Genomic DNA, 19,176 nt, shown 5'->3' on the forward strand with positions numbered 1-19,176 from the left:
AGAGGCGTGGACCCGGACTGACCCGGACGGGCAGAGGCGCGGACCCAGACTCACCCCGAAAGGCAGAGGCTCAGACCCGGACTCACCCGACGGGCAGAGGTGCAGACCCGGACTCACCCCGACGGGCGGAGGCTCAGACCTGGACAAACCCGACGGGCGGAGGCGCAGACCTGGACTCACCCCGACGGGCAGAGGCTCAGACCCGGACTGACCCCGACAGGCAGAGGCGCAGACCCGGACTCACCCCGACAGGCAGAGGCTCAGACCTGGACTCACCCGACGGGCAGAGGCGCAGACCCAGACTCACCCCGACGGGCAGAGGCTCAGACCCGGACTGACCCCGACAGGCAGAGGCGCAGACCCGGACTCACCCCAACAGGCAGAGGCTCAGACCTGGACTCACCAGACGGGCAGAGGTGCAGACCCGGACTCACCCCGACGGGCGGAGGCTCAGACCTGGACTCACCCGACGGGCGGAGGCGCAGACCTGGACTCACCCCGACGGGCAGAGGCTCAGACCCGGACTGACCCCGACAGGCAGAGGCGCAGACCCGGACTCACCCCGACGGGCAGAGGCGTGGACCCGGACTCACCCGACGGGCAGAGGCGCGGACCCGGACTCACCCCGACGGGCAGAGGCGTGGACCCGGACTCACCCCGATGGGCAGAGGCTCAGACCCGGACTCACCCCGACGGGCGGAGGCGCAGACCCGGACTCACCCCGACGGGCAGAGGCGTGGACCCGGACTCACCCCGACGGGCGAGGCTCAGACCCGGACTCACCCCGACGGGCAGAGGCGTGGACCCGGACTGACCCCGACGGGCAGAGGCGCAGACCTGGACTCACCCTGAAAGGCAGAGGCTCAGACCCCCGACTCACCCGACGGGCGGAGGCGCGGACCCCGGACCCTCCCACCCCGCAGCGCCGCCTCCGCGCCCACTCGGTGCCTGGCGCCCGGGGCAGGGGCACAGCCGCTTGTGGGCCGAGGGGGCGCGCCCCAGGGCACCGCAGCCGGGGGAAGCCTGGCGGGAGCTGTGCCCCCGGGAGCTGCGGCACAAAGGCGGATTGCTCGGAAGAATTCCCCCTCGGAGGGAAAAGCGGATTAAGGGCCCTCTGGGGGCTGCCAAAGTCCAGCCGCAGGCACCGTGGAAGCTGTGGGGACGCGGGCTGGGGGCGGGGAGGGCGCCTGGCCCGGCGGCGGGACAGATTGTGTTTTGGCAGCCGAGGCAGCGGCTGGCAGGAGGGGCCGTGCGCGGGCGGCAGACTAATGAGGTGTGATGCTGGGCGCTTGGCTGGGGCGCCAGGTGACAGGGGCGCAGGACCATCCGGCGGAGCGCGCGGCCACGGCCCCAGGAGCCCGCGGCCCCACGGCCCGCACTCAGGCCCCGCGCTCGGAGCGGCTTCCCTTCCCGCAGGTGCACCTGCCGGGGGCGCTGGTCTGCGGCCTGGGAGCCCCGGGGTTGCCGCCCCGAGGAAGGGCCCCACGCGAGGCCGCCCTGCGCACGCCCCCTGGCACCTCCCGAGGGATCCCTGGCTGCGGCCCTCTGTTGGGCACGTATCTGTCAAGATTAGTTTCAATTTGCTGTGAATGTTTTCAAACTCCTTCCGTATACATGGAAGTGTCACCACCTCATCTCAGCCTCTGCCAAGTCGAATGGCAAGTGTGTAAGTGAGTTTTCTGTTTTCTGGGAAAGATAAATAAATAACACTCACTTTACATAATCCGTTGGCCCACGCCAAGGAGCTGCTCCTCGCCGGGGATGCATCCGATCCACACAGGTCTCCCGACTGGGCTGCGTGCGTCTGGATTGTCCTCCAGGCAACCCAGGCCCAAGCGAAGACGACGTCTTGCCTGAGATCATGGGTTCCCCACCTGCATGCTTGCAGGACCGTCTTGGAGGGTTTCCGCTTATCCGATGCTTGGTTGATTATACAGACGGTAAATCCTACAGACAGTAGGACAGACAGTAAATCCTTTCAGAGTGCAGGAAATAAAGGAGCAAAATGCACTGCCCACATCCGAGCCACAGGGCACGTAGACGAGGTCGCTGGGTTTGCAGAGTCCCCGTGTGCACCGCGGGCCCTCCGGGTGCAGTGGGAGGCCGCGGAGGACGCGGGGCCCTGGGTGATGCCCACCAGGCCAGGAGCAGAAAGGCCCCGCAGGTCTTACAGCTGCGTCTTTATCACACGCTCCTGGACACCGCCCACGAAGCTCTGCCCTGGGCCACCTCGCTCCCATGCCCCACCACCCTTGCCCCGGAACGTGCTGGAAGCGGGCTTGGGCTCCTCACTTCCCACGGCTCATCTGGACGTGCAGCCTCTGAACGGGATCCGCTGTCCTGCAGCCACCGCGGCCTCCTCTCCCCTCGCAGCACACAGGCCTCGGCCTCACGGCACCTGAAGGACTGACATCAAGGAGTAGCAGATGGAGACCCGGAAGCACCCTCCCACCGGTGCCGGGCTGACGAGCTCCGGCTTGGTGGCGGTGTTTGCCCTTTGGGGGACACATCCGCACCAAAGCCTCAAGACCCATCCCATCGTAAGGAATCGTTGATGAGTGTGAACAAGAGTGAACCCCGCTGGGGTACGGCGGCAAGCCGGGAGCCGTGCTGAGCAGGTGCAGAGCTCCACCGCAGTTCGCAGCCACCCCCTCAAACCCCAGGTCCCCAGGGTCCCCACTGGGGCGGGGGTGCGATCGCTGGGCAGGTGTTCCATGGAAGGCGGCCCGGGAGGAGGGACATGTGCCCTCAGGTGACTAGCTCTCAATTCCATGGGTCTTTCTCAGCTGCCCCAACGCCCAGGTGATATATTTATTGCCAGCCTCACCGCAAAGGACACAAATAACCCAGATGTCCACGTGGTAGACCACTGAAAGACACCGCCAGGGCCCAAGTAACATCAAACCCTGGATGCTGGATGCGATGCTAGAGATTTATGAGTCCAGACGCGGGGATCCGTCTCCTCATGCCCCCGCTGAATCCCAGGGGATACATAGATATTTTTTAAAGCCTGAAGATTGCTTCCTTTTAATGGCAAGTGCCCGCTCTGTCCCGTGGAGGCAGAAATGTTTTTCTACTCTGGGTTTGCAATCACCACAAAACCGTAATGTGATTCTGCAGAATCGAGAGGTTGACAAACGAGCTCAGGACACAAAGGTGTTTCAGAGATGGAAATGGGCGGGCGCTGGGGCATCTCCTCGCCGCCCCTCCCTGCGCGGTTGCCACGGAGACCAGGGCTCCTGCAGGCCCGGCTTCACAGTAGCATCTGCACACTCAACTTTCCTACTCACTTGCTTTCTTGCTTCTTATTTCACTTTTACAAAGGGTTTGAAAAGTGTGCATCATGCCCGTGTAAATTTACTGACTTCATCTTTTTATCATCTACCTGCCCACAAACCAACCCCTGCCCTTCCACCCATACACACCTGCTTTATTCAGGGAAGAATTTAAGATGACACACTGAACATTGCTTTATTCATTCAAGTATATCTGTATTTATTTTATGCATAAATTCTGTTTCAGACTCAGCAAAATGTAAGCTTTTAAATGATGGCATGATTGCACTAGCTCTAAGTTTCCTCTGCTAGCGTATTTTGTTAAATTAATTCAAGCTGCTGTTGAACTCTCACTGCATAAGACAGCAGTATGTCTTTATGGAAAACTGGGTTCTGAATGACACATGCTTCAGGCTGCAGCTACACATAATTATGTGTCAAAATAAAATTCAAAAACTTGGTTTCAAAAGCTGGTTATGGGTACTTTGTTTTATCTTGTAATAGATCAGAGGATTTTAAAAAATGGGATCATCTTCACCAAAGCTTAAAAAGTATCTGATAAAATCAAGCATTAAAAACTTTAATAAAATAGGATTCGATATTTTCTTAACATGTTAAGATTCATCTATCTCGGGTAGCCCTGGTGGCTCAGCGGTTTAGCGCCATCTTCAGCCCGGGGTGTGATCCTGGAGACCCGGGATCGAGTCCCACGTCGGGCTCCCTGCATGGAGCCTGCTTCTCCCTCTGCCTGGGTCTCTGCCCCTCTCTGTGCCTCTCATGAATAAATAAATAAATAAAATCTTTTAAAAAAATACATCTATCTCAACCCAAAGACAATATCAAGTGAAAACCAAATAGTAAGAAAATTTAGTAAGATATCAGAATATAACATTAACATAAAGAAACGAACAGCTTTATAAGCTAGAATAGGAAAAAAAAATACCCCTATTTAATTAGCCAAAAAACAAAGATCAGCATCAGGAATGAGCTTAAGAAAAGTTAAAAATCTATGTAAGAAACACGTTTAAAAACATTCATATAAAAATTCATATATGAAAGTCTGAACAAGTGGGAAGAACCTCTGTCTTCCCTAACTCTATAAATCAATGCATTACTGAATATGCACTAAATGAATAAAAATAAAGATAGTTTAAGGTTTTTCTGGATCTTTGCATTGCATTTTTTTTATTGTGGGGAGAGGAGTAGACAGTCTGATCCTAAAGTTTAAATAGAAAAAGAAACCAACAAGAATAGGCAGAAAATCCTTAAAGGAAAAGTTAAGAAAAATCAGTAGCCCTATTTGCTCTTCAATCATATAATAGTCTCAATAATTAAAACTCTGCTGTGCTGGCTCATGAACAGGCACCCACAACGTAAAACTGCAGAAAGTACAGGTAAACACAGAAAATATGTGAGAAACTGGCATACAATACAGATGACATCGCAGATTAGTAGCGAAAACTTGATGGGTAAACGGCATCAGGATGGCTGAGTGGCTACCCAGCAAATAAATAATAAAAAACAAAAGCCACACTCAAATCTCATGTTATACATCAAAATAAATTCCCTAAGAGTCAAATCCTTAACTGTTAAAAATACAACCATGAGGGATCCCTGGGTGGCGCAGCGGTTTGGCGCCTGCCTTTGGCCCAGGGCACGATGCTGGAGACCCGGGATCGAATCCCACATCGGGCTCCCGGTGCATGGAGCCTGCTTCTCCCTCTGCCTGTGTCTCTGCCTCTCTCTCTCTCACTGTGTGCCTATCATGAATAAATAAAAATTAAAAAAAAATACAACCATGAAAAGCACTGATGGAAATCATGGGCCGGTTTCTTTATAAATTTGTCACCAAGGGAAGACTTTGTTAATTCAAACTAAAAATCCAAATGCAGTAAAAGAATAATTTATAAGTCCAACTACATGAAAATAAAACTTCTGCATGAAAAACTGCCATCAGCATATGAGGAAGCCAACACCGACAATGAGAAAAACACCTACTTCATCTCCTGTCACAACCTGTATCCTTAATATGCAAAGAACTCCTGGAGCCCAAAAGGAAAGACAAAGATTAGCAGCCCAACAGAAGCGTGTCGCAGGTGAAGTCAGGCGTTTTTGGTTATGACCCTGGAGCCGCGACAGGAATTACAGCCACAAGGTTCACTGGGAAGGAATGGAAATGAGCGAGTCCTGGGGACGCAGAAATTCGCGTCGGACAAACGTCAGCCCTGCGGCCCAGGAGGGCCGGGACTCTGCACATGTCCGCCGGAGCAGCTTCTTCCCGGCCGTCCCTCTCTGTCCCGCTGTCCCAGCAGGGCCGATTTAGCCCAGATGTTTGCAGCCTGCCAGGCCTTTCCTGGAAGCGGCGAGGGGCCAGCCAGGAAGGAGAGGAGAGCCATCAATCAGACCCGGGGGATTTTGGAAATCTGTGTTACTCCCTTGGCGGCTGCAGAGCCGGCCGCGCCGCCCGCGTCCCCTCACGCTGGCCTTCTCCATCCCCGCTCAGGGGCCCCTGCTGACCACCCAGCCTGCCCACTTTGTCGCTCAAACGGGGCTCGGCCCCTTGGTCCACCCGGTAGCCCCGTGACTCGGCGAGGTCCTGACCGCTGTGCGGGATGGCACCTGCCCCGCGGGGTGATCGCCAGGGCCGGAGGCGATGAGGATGCACCAGAGGGCAGGTGTCACCAGGCACGAGCACGGCACTGCGGGGACTCGGGGTCCATCTCCCTCGCCTCCATCCCAGGGCAGGCCCTGGCCCCCACCCACAGTGACGTGTGCTCGGCCTGGCCCTGGGCCACCCCAGCCACTCTGGCTGTCCCGGTCCCTGTCCCTGCTCCTGCCCCGTGGGCTCTCCCTCCAGCCGCCACGCCCGCTGCTGTGACCCGATGCGGCAGGAGCAGCCTGGCCTGAGCCGTTCCTCCCACCGCTTCCACGAGCACCCGGGGCGGACGACTGTCCTCTCTGCGGCCTGGCATTCCATCCGAGGAGGCGCCGCTGGTTCGTGGTAACACAAAGCAAAACTGATATGAAAACTGTCCCATCTGCTGCATCCCTAACGGACCCCGGTGACGGGGCGCCGAAGGAGGGCTGGGTGGCCTCGTGTCCATGCACCGCTTTGCGTGGTCCCGAAGGCCACACCTATTCTGGAAGAAGTGCTGGGGGTGAGACTTGGGGAAACGTCTGCAAAACCAGGAAATCAGGGGACCTAAAGGTCCCCTTGGGAACGCAGGCTGGATGCCTGCACCTTTGTCTCGCTGGTGTGCTGGGAAACTTTTGGCGTGGGGCCCTCAGAGGCCGGGCACTAGGGGACGGCTCATCAGGCACGGGCGGAAGGCGGGAACACCGTCGGGACCCATGCCAGCCAGAACCTGGCACATGGGGGCCCCCCCGGTGGCAAGACGGGTGTCCCCCAGCCCGGGCGGGAGAGATGCGGCAATGGGGCTGGAGGTTCAGCCACCATCTGGACGGGACGGCTTCACACCAGGCCATACCCCCACCATTTGTCTGCCGGCTGGATGTCGCACCTCGCGGCTGCCTGCACAGGTGTCTGCAGCAATGACACCTCCCTGACGTGGGGCGCCGCGGCCGAGCCCTGCACAAACAGAGGCAAATGGGCATCCTCTTGATCACCAGGTGCCCGGGTGTGGGGCGGCCCTGTTTCCCAGGCTGGGGTGTGATGGCAGGACCGAGTCTCTCTCGTCTGTAGGTGGGGTCCCCTGGGGCCCCCGGGGAGGGGACGGGCGCTGGTGCTACCTGCTTCTCCCACATCCCAAGATGCATAAACACCGCTTTCTCCACTCAGGAGCGGGGCCCCATTTGTCCCCCTCATCCAACCCCCACCCTCGTCCCGGCTCCCTGGGGAAGACTGTGAATTTAACTACTTCACGTACTGCCCACTGCTCGAAGGCTTCCTGGCTTTCCCACCGCCTGCAATGGGCATGGTGCCCTCCTCTCGCTCAGCCCCAGCGCCTTGCTCTGGGGTGTTGGTGTCGCCAACACCTCCTGGAGTCCCCAAGACGCCCCACACCGCCCTCCTCAGCCCTGCATCTCCCGGCCACCCCCCTGTCGGGCTTGTCCAGCGGTCAGCCTGCCAGCTCCCGTCCCCATGGTCCTCCTTGTGCCCGCCTTCCCACCAGCCCCAGGACCATGGGCTGCCCTCCTTGCCCCTGTGTGGCGGCCCTGCCCTCGGTCCCCAGCCCTCCACTGCCACCTCCCCCGTGTGAGGCCGGGGGCTGGTCTCAAGGCTTGGGATGCCTCGGCCTGCCCCATGGAAGCAGGTAGCTCCCCCAGCGGACTGAACACTTGCCCCCCGAGGAGTTAAGCGTACGGACCACGTGACTTCCACCCAAGCCGGAGATGCCTGACTTACCAACTAGGAAAGGGAAGAAGCTGGACCCTCTAGGGCCACCAGCCCTGACACTCATTCCTGTGTCTGACTTGCTCTCTGCTGTTTGAGCGTCTGAAGCAATAGTGTGACTTCGAAGGGGGCAGGGCGGGCGGGGTCAGTGAAGCAGGTGCACTTGGGGTGGGAGCCACCATGGGACACGTCCTGTCAATAACACGAAGGACGGACACAGGTGGGCTGACGGCCGGGAGACGGCTGCTCTCCTGCCCAGCGGCCCCGGGTGCCAACAGGCTCGGGTTTCTGAGTGTCTGGTGGACCCAGACCACAGGCTGGCCCTGCTGCCTGGGTGACCTCGCCCTCGGGGCCCCCCTGCTCCTCAAAACTGCCTCCTTCCTGGGGCTGCTACAAGGTGGGCTTGGATGCTATCCGCCAGGGTGACCGCCTGCAGGGTGTCCCACGGTGGATTCAGAGCTGCTGTGGGCACCCTGGGAGGGGGGACAGCCCCGTGGGGCCCACCTGCCGGGGAGCGGGTGCCTGGAAAGGGCGAGCCGACACCCGGCTTCTCCTTCTCCATCAGGTTTTCTGCGCGTTTGCTCCCTCACTCTGAAACGGAGTTAATAACACCATCTGGCTCAGGGGTGTGCGCAGACGTGAGCAATTAGCGACTGCAACGGACTTTGAAAATGAATGAGCTTGCTCGAGGGGCGGCATCTAATATTTATGATAAGTCTGTGCCTGTGCCTGCTGGCCGCGCGGGCTCTGACCGCTGGTGGGGCCCCAGTGCCACGACTGGCTTGAGCTTAACATTAAGTTCTCTTGTTTTAGAGTAAGTAGGTGACGGGCGGGAAGAGCGTCCTGCGGGCGTCGGGGCCTCCGTGGACAGGCCGAGGTCGGACCCGAGGCCCCGGATCTGCGGTCGCCACCGCCTCACCCACGGCCCTGCCTCTGCAAGGCCTGCGGGGGAGCCCCACGGCCCGGAGCCTTGGTGGCAGCCGCGGGGCGGGTTCACGGGACTCCCGGGGGCGGCGGGCTCTGCGCCCCGAAAGGCTGAGTAGAGGGCGGCTTCCCCGCACCCGCACCCGCACCCGCACCCGCAGCCGCACCCGCACCCGCAGCCGCAGCCGCACCCGCAGCCACACCCGCACCCGCAGCCGCACCCGCACCCGCACCCGCAGCCGCACCCGCACCCGCACCCGCAGCCACACCCGCACCCGCAGCCGCACCCGCACCCGCAGCCACACCCGCACCCGCAGCCGCACCCGCAGCCGCACCCGCAGCCGCACCCGCACCCGCAGCCGCAGCCGCACCCGCAGCCACACCCGCACCCGCAGCCGCACCCGCACCCGCAGCCGCACCCGCACCCGCACCCGCAGCCACACCCGCACCCGCACCCGCACCCGCAGCCGCACCCGCAGCCGCACCCGCACCCGCAGCCGCACCCGCACCCGCAGCCGCAGCCGCACCCGCACCCGCAGCCGCAGCCGCACCCGCACCCGCACCCGCAGCCGCACCCGCACCCGCACCCGCACCCGCACCCGCAGCCGCACCCGCACCCGCAGCCGCACCCGCAGCCACACCCGCACCCGCAGCCGCACCCGCAGCCGCACCCGCACCCGCACCCGCACCCGCAGCCGCAGCCGCACCCGCACCCGCAGCCGCAGCCGCACCCGCACCCGCACCCGCAGCCGCACCCGCACCCGCACCCGCACCCGCACCCGCAGCCGCACCCGCACCCGCAGCCGCACCCGCAGCCACACCCGCACCCGCAGCCGCACCCGCACCCGCACCCGCACCCGCAGCCGCACCCGCACCCGCAGCCGCAGCCCTCCGAGGAAGCCCATCGCGCTCTTCACACAGAGCCTTGCCGCACAGCGACGGCGAGACCCGCGGCCCCGGCCTCCCGAGGGCCCCTTCCCGGGCGGTCACTGCCCGCCGGCCTCGGTCCTCGCTGTCCTCCGTGAGCCCGCGGAGCCCGGTGGAGCGCCCGGGGGTCCCGCAGCTGCGGCTCCTCCTCTGCGCCCTGAGCACTGCGGGCGGGAGCGCACGTGGCACCTGACCCCCCCCCCGTGCTCCCCGCCGTGGCACCCGAGCCCCCCCCCCAGGCACCCGAGCCCCCCGCGGTGGCACCTGACCCGCCCCCGCCCCCGCCCCCGCCCCCGCCCCGCGGCCACCTGCTCGGCCGAGCAGCGCCACCACGCGTCCCGCAGACGCAACGCCCGCCCCCCGCGACCCTCCCCCGCGTCCGCCGCGGCTCCCCGGAGCCCGAGTTGGTCCCGAGCGACTCGCTGGAAGCACGACCCGGGGCGCCGAGACGCGACCAAGCTCGGGCCGGGCCGGGTGTCCGGGTGTCCGGGTGTGCTGCGGGCGCGGGTCGGGTCGGGTCGGGTCGGGCCGGGTCGGGTGCGCGCTCCGGGGCTCGGCTGCGCTCCGCGGACAGAGGACGCCCCCGCCCGGCCCCCGCGGACTCTGCGACGGCGGCTCCTGCGCACCAGGGCCCGCGGGCGGCCTCCGTCGGGGACCGGGGGGCGTCGAACCCGCGCCGCGAGCCCGTCAGTCCCGGGGGGGAGCCCAGCGCGGAGCCGGCGGAGCCTGACCCCGGAGGAGGGCGGCGCGCCTGGGGCAGGTGGGTGTGCGGGGCCAGCGGCGGGGCCAGGAGCGGGGCGGGGGCGGGGGGGCGCGGGGCGGAGGGTCCCCCCCCGCACCGGGCACGGGGCCGCGGGAGGGGCGGGCTCCTTGCGGGGCACGCAGAGGGCCCACAGTCCCCCCCGGGAGCGCGCCGGGTCTCGGGGCCCCCGCACCGCGCAGCCCCAGGGCCTCCGACGTGGCGGCCCGGACGGACCCTGGCCCCGACCCCACCGCGGACGCCCCGGACGCGGAGACGGGCCCAGCGTCGCGGCCCCAGGCCACGGCCGCTCCGCGTGAGCCTCCGACCCGTGGACGCCCCGCGCCGGCAGAGGCGCGCCCGGCTCCCGGCGTCTGTGCCCTCGGCCGCCACGGGGACACCGAGCACGAACACGGACATTCTCGGGGACCCCGTGCGCGGAGGCCGCTCGGCACCTCCCGCCTCGGGGGGCCGCCCACGAGCCCCTCCTGCAGCGCCGCGGCCGCCCTGTCTCCGCTGAAACCAGGCACCGGAGTCTTCGGGGCCTAAAACAGCACGAAGGCGCGGCTTCGCCGTGGGCGCCGAGCCTGGCGTGGGCCCGGGGCTAAGACCCGGCGCGGGGCCCTGCTCCTTCGCGAGGCTGGGGCGCCCCGCCTCCCCGCCTCCCCGCCTCCCCGCCTCCCCGCCTCCCCGCGGGCTCAGGGCCCGGCGCCCCCGCGAGCCCAGCAGCCTGCCTCGCCCCGGCACTCGGCACTCGAGGCCGGACCCCGCAGGAGCGCCCGTTCCGTGGGCCCCACCCGCCCCGGCCGCGCCCCCGACCGTGCATCCTGCGTCCCCGGCCCGGCCGCACGCGGGGCTGGACGCCAACAAGGTGCCTGGGGTGCGGCTCTGGGCGGAGCGCACGACCGTCCACGACCCTCCACGAGGCGTGTGGTCCGGGGGCCTGAGCGGAGGCTGAGGACCCCGCAGCGCAACGGCTCCCGCTCCTCCTCCCGCTCGCGCTCCTCCTCTCGCTCCTCCTCCCGCTCCCGCTCCTCCTCCCGTTCCTCCTCCCGCTCCTCTTCCCGCTCCTCTTCCCGCTCCTCCTCCCGCTCCTCCTCCCGCTCCCGCTCCTCCTCCCGCTCATCTTCCGCTCCTCCTCCCGCTCCTCCTCCCGCTCCTCCTCCCGCTCCTCCTCCCGCTCCCCCTCTCACTCCCGCTCCTCCTCCCGCTCCTCCTCCCGCTCCTCTTCCCGCTCCTCTTCCCGCTCCTCCTCCCGCTCCCGCTCCTCCTCCCGCTCATCTTCCGCTCCTCCTCCCGCTCCTCCTCCCGCTCCTCCTCCCGCTCCCGCTCCTCCTCCCGCTCCTCCTCTCGCTCCTCCTCCCGCTCACGCTCCTCCTCCCGCTCCTCTTCACGCTCCTCCTCCCGCTCCTCCTCCCGCTCATCTTCCGCTCCTCCTCCCGCTCCTCCTCCCGCTCCTCCTCCCGCTCCTCCTCCCGCTCCCCCTCTCACTCCCGCTCCTCCTCCCGCTCCTCCTCCCGCTCACGCTCCTCCTCCCGCTCCTCCTCTCGCTCCTCCTCCCGCTCACGCTCCTCCTCTCGCTCCCGCTCCTCCTCCCGCTCACGCTCCTCCTCCCGCTCCTCTTCCCGCTCCTCCTCCCGCTCCCCCTCTCACTCCCGCTCCTCCTCCCGCTCCTCCTCCCGCTCCTCTTCCCGCTCCTCTTCCCGCTCCTCCTCCCGCTCCCGCTCCTCCTCCCGCTCATCTTCCGCTCCTCCTCCCGCTCCTCCTCCCGCTCCTCCTCCCGCTCCCGCTCCTCCTCCCGCTCCTCCTCTCGCTCCTCCTCCCGCTCACGCTCCTCCTCCCGCTCCTCTTCACGCTCCTCCTCCCGCTCCTCCTCCCGCTCATCTTCCGCTCCTCCTCCCGCTCCTCCTCCCGCTCCTCCTCCCGCTCCTCCTCCCGCTCCCCCTCTCACTCCCGCTCCTCCTCCCGCTCCTCCTCCCGCTCACGCTCCTCCTCCCGCTCCTCCTCTCGCTCCTCCTCCCGCTCACGCTCCTCCTCTCGCTCACGCTCCTCCTCCCGCTCACGCTCCTCCTCCCGCTCCTCTTCCCGCTCCTCCTCTCGCTCCTCCTCTCGCTCCCGCTCCTCTTCCCGCTCCTCCTCCCGCTCCCCCTCCCTCCTCCCCCTCCCCCTCCGCAGAGGGAGGCACTCTCCGCGCCTGCGCACAGCGGCTCTGCCCCGGCCTGGGCCCCGCAGCCCCCACACCCCACACCACCGGCCTTGGAATCACGCACGCAGCCCCCACCGCGGGAGGCGCCGCAGCAGACGGGCCGCCTGGCGAGGGTGGCGGGAATCCGCCTCCTGCGACCCGGGGCAGCGGACGCACCAGGGCCCCGTGGTCTCGTGCTCCCGAGAACAGTGTTTTCTTTTTTTTTCTCGGATTTGGAGAGAAAAAACGGACAGACGGACAGGGGGATCCCAGAGCTGTCAGCGCCCTCCCGCGCCGCCTTATCCCACGAGGGCTCTTGCACTTGTGGTTTTGTTTATTTGAGGCCCCTCTCCCTCTCTTGGTGAATCTAGCTCACGGTTTGCCAAGTTTGTGTAGATTTTCAGAAAACCAACTCTGAATCTTGTTGCTTCTGTGTCATTTACCTCTTACCTGCATCGTTCTTTCATTCTGCTAAGCGCAGGCTTAGCTCTATTGAGGCTCCGTTTGCTGTTCCCGGTGAGGGACGACTCCAGCCTTCCTCCCTGTGTATCTCTAGTTCTTCATTCCCAGAGTATTCTTGGGAGCAGTTGTTCTCTGCAGCATTTTGGGACAAGGATCTACTTGAGGTGCAGGTGCTGGGCCTGTTCGCAGGCCACCGACCACTGTGGCTCCTGCGGGGTCCTGGGTGGATCCTGGGCGGGCAGGTGCAGGCCGCAGCTGGCAGGGGCTTGTGCAGGTCCTCAGCCAGGGCGAGGTCAGGCCAGCCGCTGGGGGCACAGAGGAAAGTATCTCACCTACCCCGTCCCCACCTGAGCCTCACTGAACTCCCACACAGCCCCGGTCCTTGGGGACATTCTGTCCGTGGGGCATCATGAATGCTGTCTGTGGGAGGGCACACACGTGCCTCCTCCACTCACACAGACCCCACTGTCCCATCAGACTTCACTTACAAAGTGCAACTTCAGAGGTAAAACTAGTGTCAGAAATGACACATGGGGGATCCCTGGGTGGCGCAGCGGTTTGGCGCCTGCCTTTGGCCCAGGGCGCGATCCTGGAGACCCAGGATCGAATCCCACATCGGGCTCCCGGTGCATGGAGCCTGCTTCTCCCTCTGCCTATGTCTCTGCCTCTCTCTCTCTCTCTCTCTGTGTGTGTGACTATCATAAATAAATAAAGAAAAAAATATTTTAAGAAAAAAAGAAATGACACATGGGACCTGGTCCTCCTGAGCACAGGGTCCCCTGGGACTGCACCGGTCTCACCGCTGTGGCCAGCCCTGTGTCCTTTGTCACTCAGCCCTCTCAGAAGTCACCCCTCCTTGACCCAGCTCCTCAGGGCTCCCGTCTCCCAACAGGGGCAGCCCAAGGCTTCATCTCCCCAAATAAACCTCTACATTCCTGCTTTTTCTTCATTTTGTCCCACATGGACGCCTTGGTTCCTGGCCTGGCAATTCAGGGTATGCGTCCAGGGGTTTGCAGGGAGGACTACTTCTCCGGATATTCAGTTTGCCACACAGCCAGAGCAGTGTCCAAATAAAACGTCCTTAACTACGAGAAGATATCCGTGAGAAGTCAGCAAGGAGCGGCGCCCAGGGGGAGGGGGGGGCAGCAGGGGGAGGGTCTGACTCTTGGTCAGGCTGAGCACGGAGTCTGCTTGGGACTCTCTCTCCCTCTCCCTCTGTGCTCTCCTCTCTCTCTAAAAGGAATAAATAAATCTTAAGAAGTCAACAAGGAATACATGGCTTAGTGATGAACACGAGAAGCAGGAGCAAGACAAAGTTGTTCCCTACTTCACACGGCGCCGACTCTTGTTCTCACGTGCAGAAACTCCTACACACGAGATGATGTGGGAGGCACATTCCCACATTTGGCAGGTATGGGGAGGGCCCTGGACACCGTGCGGAGGAACCAGAATGCTTTGCATGAAAGGTGCTTATTTAGAGGAATAACATGACCTGACCAGTGGTTGGGGAACACAGTTCTCCAGCTCAGAGGATGCGCTGGAGAGGCGAGAGGAAGGCGGTCTCCAGCACGTCCTCGGGGGGTAACAGGGCAGGCAGGCACGGGCAGCACGGGAGGTAGTGCAACGGATGGGAAATTGTGAGTGCTGGCACGTGCCCCTCAGGTTTCTAGAGTCTGGGATCCCCTTGTTGCCTTTCAAGACAGAGCACCCACAGGAGGGCTTGAGTGGAAGAGGATGTTAAGTGAAGGGACGTGGCCTGTGGGGTGTTGGTGCCAAGTTGTCCAGGAGGCAGAAGGCTGAGTCTTAAGGCCAGGGCTTGAGATAGTTGGGAATCATCAGCATAAAAGTAAGCGGGGAAAATAATTTGCATGTAGAGCAAAATCCTACTGCAGCTTTTAGTGCCTCAGAAGTGTCGGGGCATTCATCTCCTGGGTAGAGAATGCCTTTGTTGGGGAAAGCAATTTGGTTGGACATCTAGTTTAAGAAAAATAAGACTTCCCCCTGGAATACCTTAATGGGAGGGAACAACAGAGAAAAGTTAATTACTTGGTATAATAAAGTGAGAGATTCTGAATCCCATTGGAGCTTTGGATGGAGCTGGTGAGAAGCCAGCTAAGTGGGAGAAAATGGGGATTTGAGGAATACTAGGGAACCAGGGCCAGTGTCCTAAGGGCAGACACAGCCAATGAGGGACCCCAATGAGGAGGAAGGACCCCGACGGGGGACCTCGATGAGGAGGGACCCCGATGACGAGGAGCCCTGATTAGGGACCCCGATGATGAGGAGGGACCCCAATGAGGAGCAACAATAGGTCTATTTTTCAGGATGGGGGACTGATACTCGGATGGAAGTGGCTTCCTTCTCTGTGCAGTACTTGCCCTGTGTGACCTCTCGGGCTTCCACAGGTGGCCCCACCATCAGCCTCGTGCTGGGGCACTTGGGCACCAGCGCCAAGCCCAGGATGGCCCCTCCAGGGATCAGCAGGGGAAGGGCTGGCTCAGGAGACATGCAAACCCTCCAAGCCACCTTGAGCTTTAGTGACTCTTTTTGTAACCAATCTGCCTGAATCTGTTGAAACCCTTGGTTTCCCCCAAACCAACACAAATGCCACCTCTGTGGAGTACTCCCAGATCTCCCCGGGAGGGGATGCACGTACACTGTGCACAGCATCTGCTTCTGCAAACACCTGCCTCCTCTGGTCTCCTTCTCATGTTATTTCTACGTCAGCCGCTCTTCTGCCGACTGGCTCCTGAGCACTTCTGGGTGAGAAACACGCTTGTTTGCAGCCGAGTGCCCTTGCCTCTCGTGACAGGGTAGCGTTTGAATCCATGCAAACTTAACTATCTGGTTTTGTGAACAATATTTCTAATTGTTAAAATAACAAATCAGCATTGTTAGTATTAGTTTTGTGAACTCAAACTTGGTGAATGGGAAAGATTCTGCTTCTGGTGTGTTGACATTAATCAAACTTCTGTGCCTGCACGACGAAGGCCATACATGTGGCCAAACCCAGATTGTGGGAGTGAACCCGATGTCCGGGGGGTCTCATTCTGCCTGAGTCGGCTGCTTTCCAGAAACACTCAGCACTGTGTCCCCCGGGCGGTCTGCTCAGATCCCAGCATCGAGGAGTGGACAGCACATGGCGGGATGCAGGGCCGGAGGAAGAGGAGTCCTGTGGACGTCAAGGACCCCCCCCCCCCCCCCAGTTCAAGAGGGAGCTGTGGCTTGTGTGTGCAGAGCACTGGGAACACTGGCGGGGTCTGTGGGACGTGTGAAGTCTGGCCCAGACGGTGCCCGGATGAGACACAAGCTGAACCGCTGTCTCTGTCCGGATGTCAGACAGAGCAGGCCCAGGTCTGGCACAGGCACACAGCTCTCCTGGCCTTCACCCCGAGTCCCAGAGAGTCCCCTGGGCACAGGGACGTCCTCCTACACCGCCCGAGGCTGGCCGCTCCCGCAGGAAGACGTGGAAACAGCTTCACCCAAGCTGCTGCCAGGAACCCTCCAGAATCAACACCTCTGCCTCTTCCGGCATCCACGCTGGTGATGGGGTTGGCCCCAGGAGGCAGAGACAAAAGTACGGTTTCACCCAAGAAAATAACTGTTAAATTTTTCCAAATTATATTGGTAGAATTCTGGGGAGTGACGATCACTGCTCAGGTGCTGGATGATAAAGGAAGACGCGGCAGTCCTGGCTCACGTAAAGCGTACCGCATTCTGGGCCTCACAATGGGCACGCCAAGGTCACTGAGTTGGCCCAGCTTCCTGACATACTTCAGAGGAAGAGACCCAAAAGCTTTGGAATGTAGGAATACTTGGGTTTTTTTTTTTAACTTTAAGAAACATTTTTAATATTTTATTTATTTTTAAAGACTTTATTTATTTATTCATGAGAGACACAGAGAGAAAGAGGCAGAGACACAGGCAGAGGGAGAAGCAGGCTCCATGCAGGGAGCCTGATGCAGGACTCGGTCCAGGGACCCTGGGGTCACGCCCTGGGCCAAAGGCAAACACTGCCCCCACGGAGTCACCCAGGCTCCCTAGTTTTGTTGGTTTGTAATGAGTGGCTTACTCAGTGCCCAACAACGTCTACAAGCAGTAGGCACTGAAAAAGCACACCGGTAGGGGACCCGGGCACTCCTGGCAGGTGCATCGTGACTGTGCCCCTTAGGAGGGTGACAGAGGGAACTGCCACCATCTAAATTAAATTACTCAACTTCACTGGAAAGGTTGGGACCTGGTGTCAGGTCCTAGAATGGACTGAAAAACAGGGGTGCACGTGGCTCCTGTAACTACGCGGGAAGGTCAGACCTACAGAGACGTTTGGTGGTAGCCAGTTAACCACGGAGCCCCTTGGACAGGAATACGTGGGCCGTCCCTGACATCACCCTCTATCAGCAAATCTGTCCCCTTGGCTGTTTGACGGAGGCATCACTACAGAACCACATCCCTCTCTCCAAACTCCCAGGACTGAGCCAGTTCTGACCCAGAGCCTCTTTCACAGAGCGATGGCAGGGTCCCTTGACCCTCCAACAAGGTCCAGCCCAGTGGGGAGGGCAGAGCAGAAACCTACAGAATGACCTCTTTCCTCCAAGAGGGTAAAAAACCCAAAGCAATACTGCTTCCGTGGGAACTGCACATGATACTTGTACGACCTGTGCCCAAGTGACCTGTGAGGAAGGCAGCTGGGTCTCTGTGAGTGGCCACGGGCTGCCGCAAACCTAACCAGGTCACGGCCCCCACTGCAGGCGCTGCCCCAGATGTGGTTCCTCCAGGGGAACAGATGGCCTGCAGCTACTGCTCGGGTGCACATCCGTGAACACCTGCCACAAAACCCGCCAGAGCAGCGTGTGTTCGCCTGTCGGGGACAGCGGTCACCCTCAGTTCTCCGGTTCGTTGTGGGACATCCTGTGGGACGTGCTGACAGCTCAGCCACTGATGGCGTGTGTCACAGGGAAGAGGGCGCCCTCGATGCCTGGACGATACACGAATGCCGAGGGGAGGGGCTGCCTTCAAGTTTGCAGGGTCCCAGCGGTCAGGGACCACCCATGCGATTGGGCTCTGACGTGGGCACGCCGCCCGGACCCGTGCCAGCAAACCCATAATACCACCAGTTTGCACGAGGTCGGGAATGTGAAAACGCTCGATAGCAGGTTGAGCCGAAGGCTGTTCCCCTCAGACCCCAAGGCACAAAAGGTGCCCGTGGCAGGGGAGATGCCACACGGAGCCGCAAGCTGGGCCCCGCACAGGCCCCTAGGGCTCGGGGACAGAACCACGGCGACTACGCTGCATGTAGCTGTGCTCCTTCTGCCCCCTGGCTGCCCTCCAGGCCCCCGCACGGACTTGGAGCGGCTCCTGGTCAAGCTGCACCTGCAACGGCCCTCCTTGCGCACCCAGGCTCCCAGAGGCTCCTGTGGTCACTGCCAGTAACGAAGCTCTGTCTGATTTCTGGAAAATGCCGCTGGCCCCATGTAGGGCTGATGGCAGGTAGCACAAGGGCCCGAGGGTGACCCCCCAACAGCGGGAGGGAGGGAGGGGCCGTGGCAAGCTGAGCGCCCCCTGTACTTGTTCACTCTGCAGGACGGTGGGCCTGGAGGGAAGCCGGCAAGGGCGGTCAGGGTCTCAGCAGGGGCAAGGCCAGGAATGGCAAGTGGCGTCTGAGCGGTGGGCGAGAGCCGAGGAAGAGGTCAGTGGCTGGATCTCCTGCGACGAGCGGTGTGCAGGCGTCGTACCCCAGGGCGCTCACCCCCGGCATCAGGGGCGCGATGCGGTCAGTGGCTCCCACAAAGCCTCACTCGCCCTGGTTCTGACAGCGATGCTTCCAAGAGGTGCGCCTCCCACAGACGGAAGTGCCAGGGCCCCTGCTCCCCCGGCGGTGCGGGCCGTGGACGATGCCCACCTTGGAAGTGGAGGCCCGGATGCAGATGCCGGCTCGCCAGCCGGAGGACGCCTGAGGGTGGCGTCCCTCCCCCTACGGCAGCCGCTAGCATGTCTCACAACCCTGGACTCTGCTGGTTTGGGTATCTGCGCCCTCAGGGACAGGTCGGCAGCAGTCAGGCGGGGATGAGTGTGCTGGGACGCAGCCGGCCCTGGGGAACCCCCCACTACTCCCTGCTCCAGTGATCAGAGCCAGAGGAAAACTAGCTGCTCAAACCAGAAAGATGTTCCAGACAGAGCCCTTTCAGGAATGAAGTCTGGGTCACCCTGCCAGGTGCAGAGCGACCACCACCAGAGGTGAGCGTCTGAGGGCAGAGGAAGAGAATGAGCAGCAGAAGGGGGTTTAATACCGACCATGCCCGCTCGGCAGGCC

Source organism: Canis aureus, chromosome 7 (genome assembly GCF_053574225.1).
Source record: "Canis aureus isolate CA01 chromosome 7, VMU_Caureus_v.1.0, whole genome shotgun sequence".
NCBI classification, from domain to species: Eukaryota; Metazoa; Chordata; class Mammalia; order Carnivora; family Canidae; genus Canis; species Canis aureus.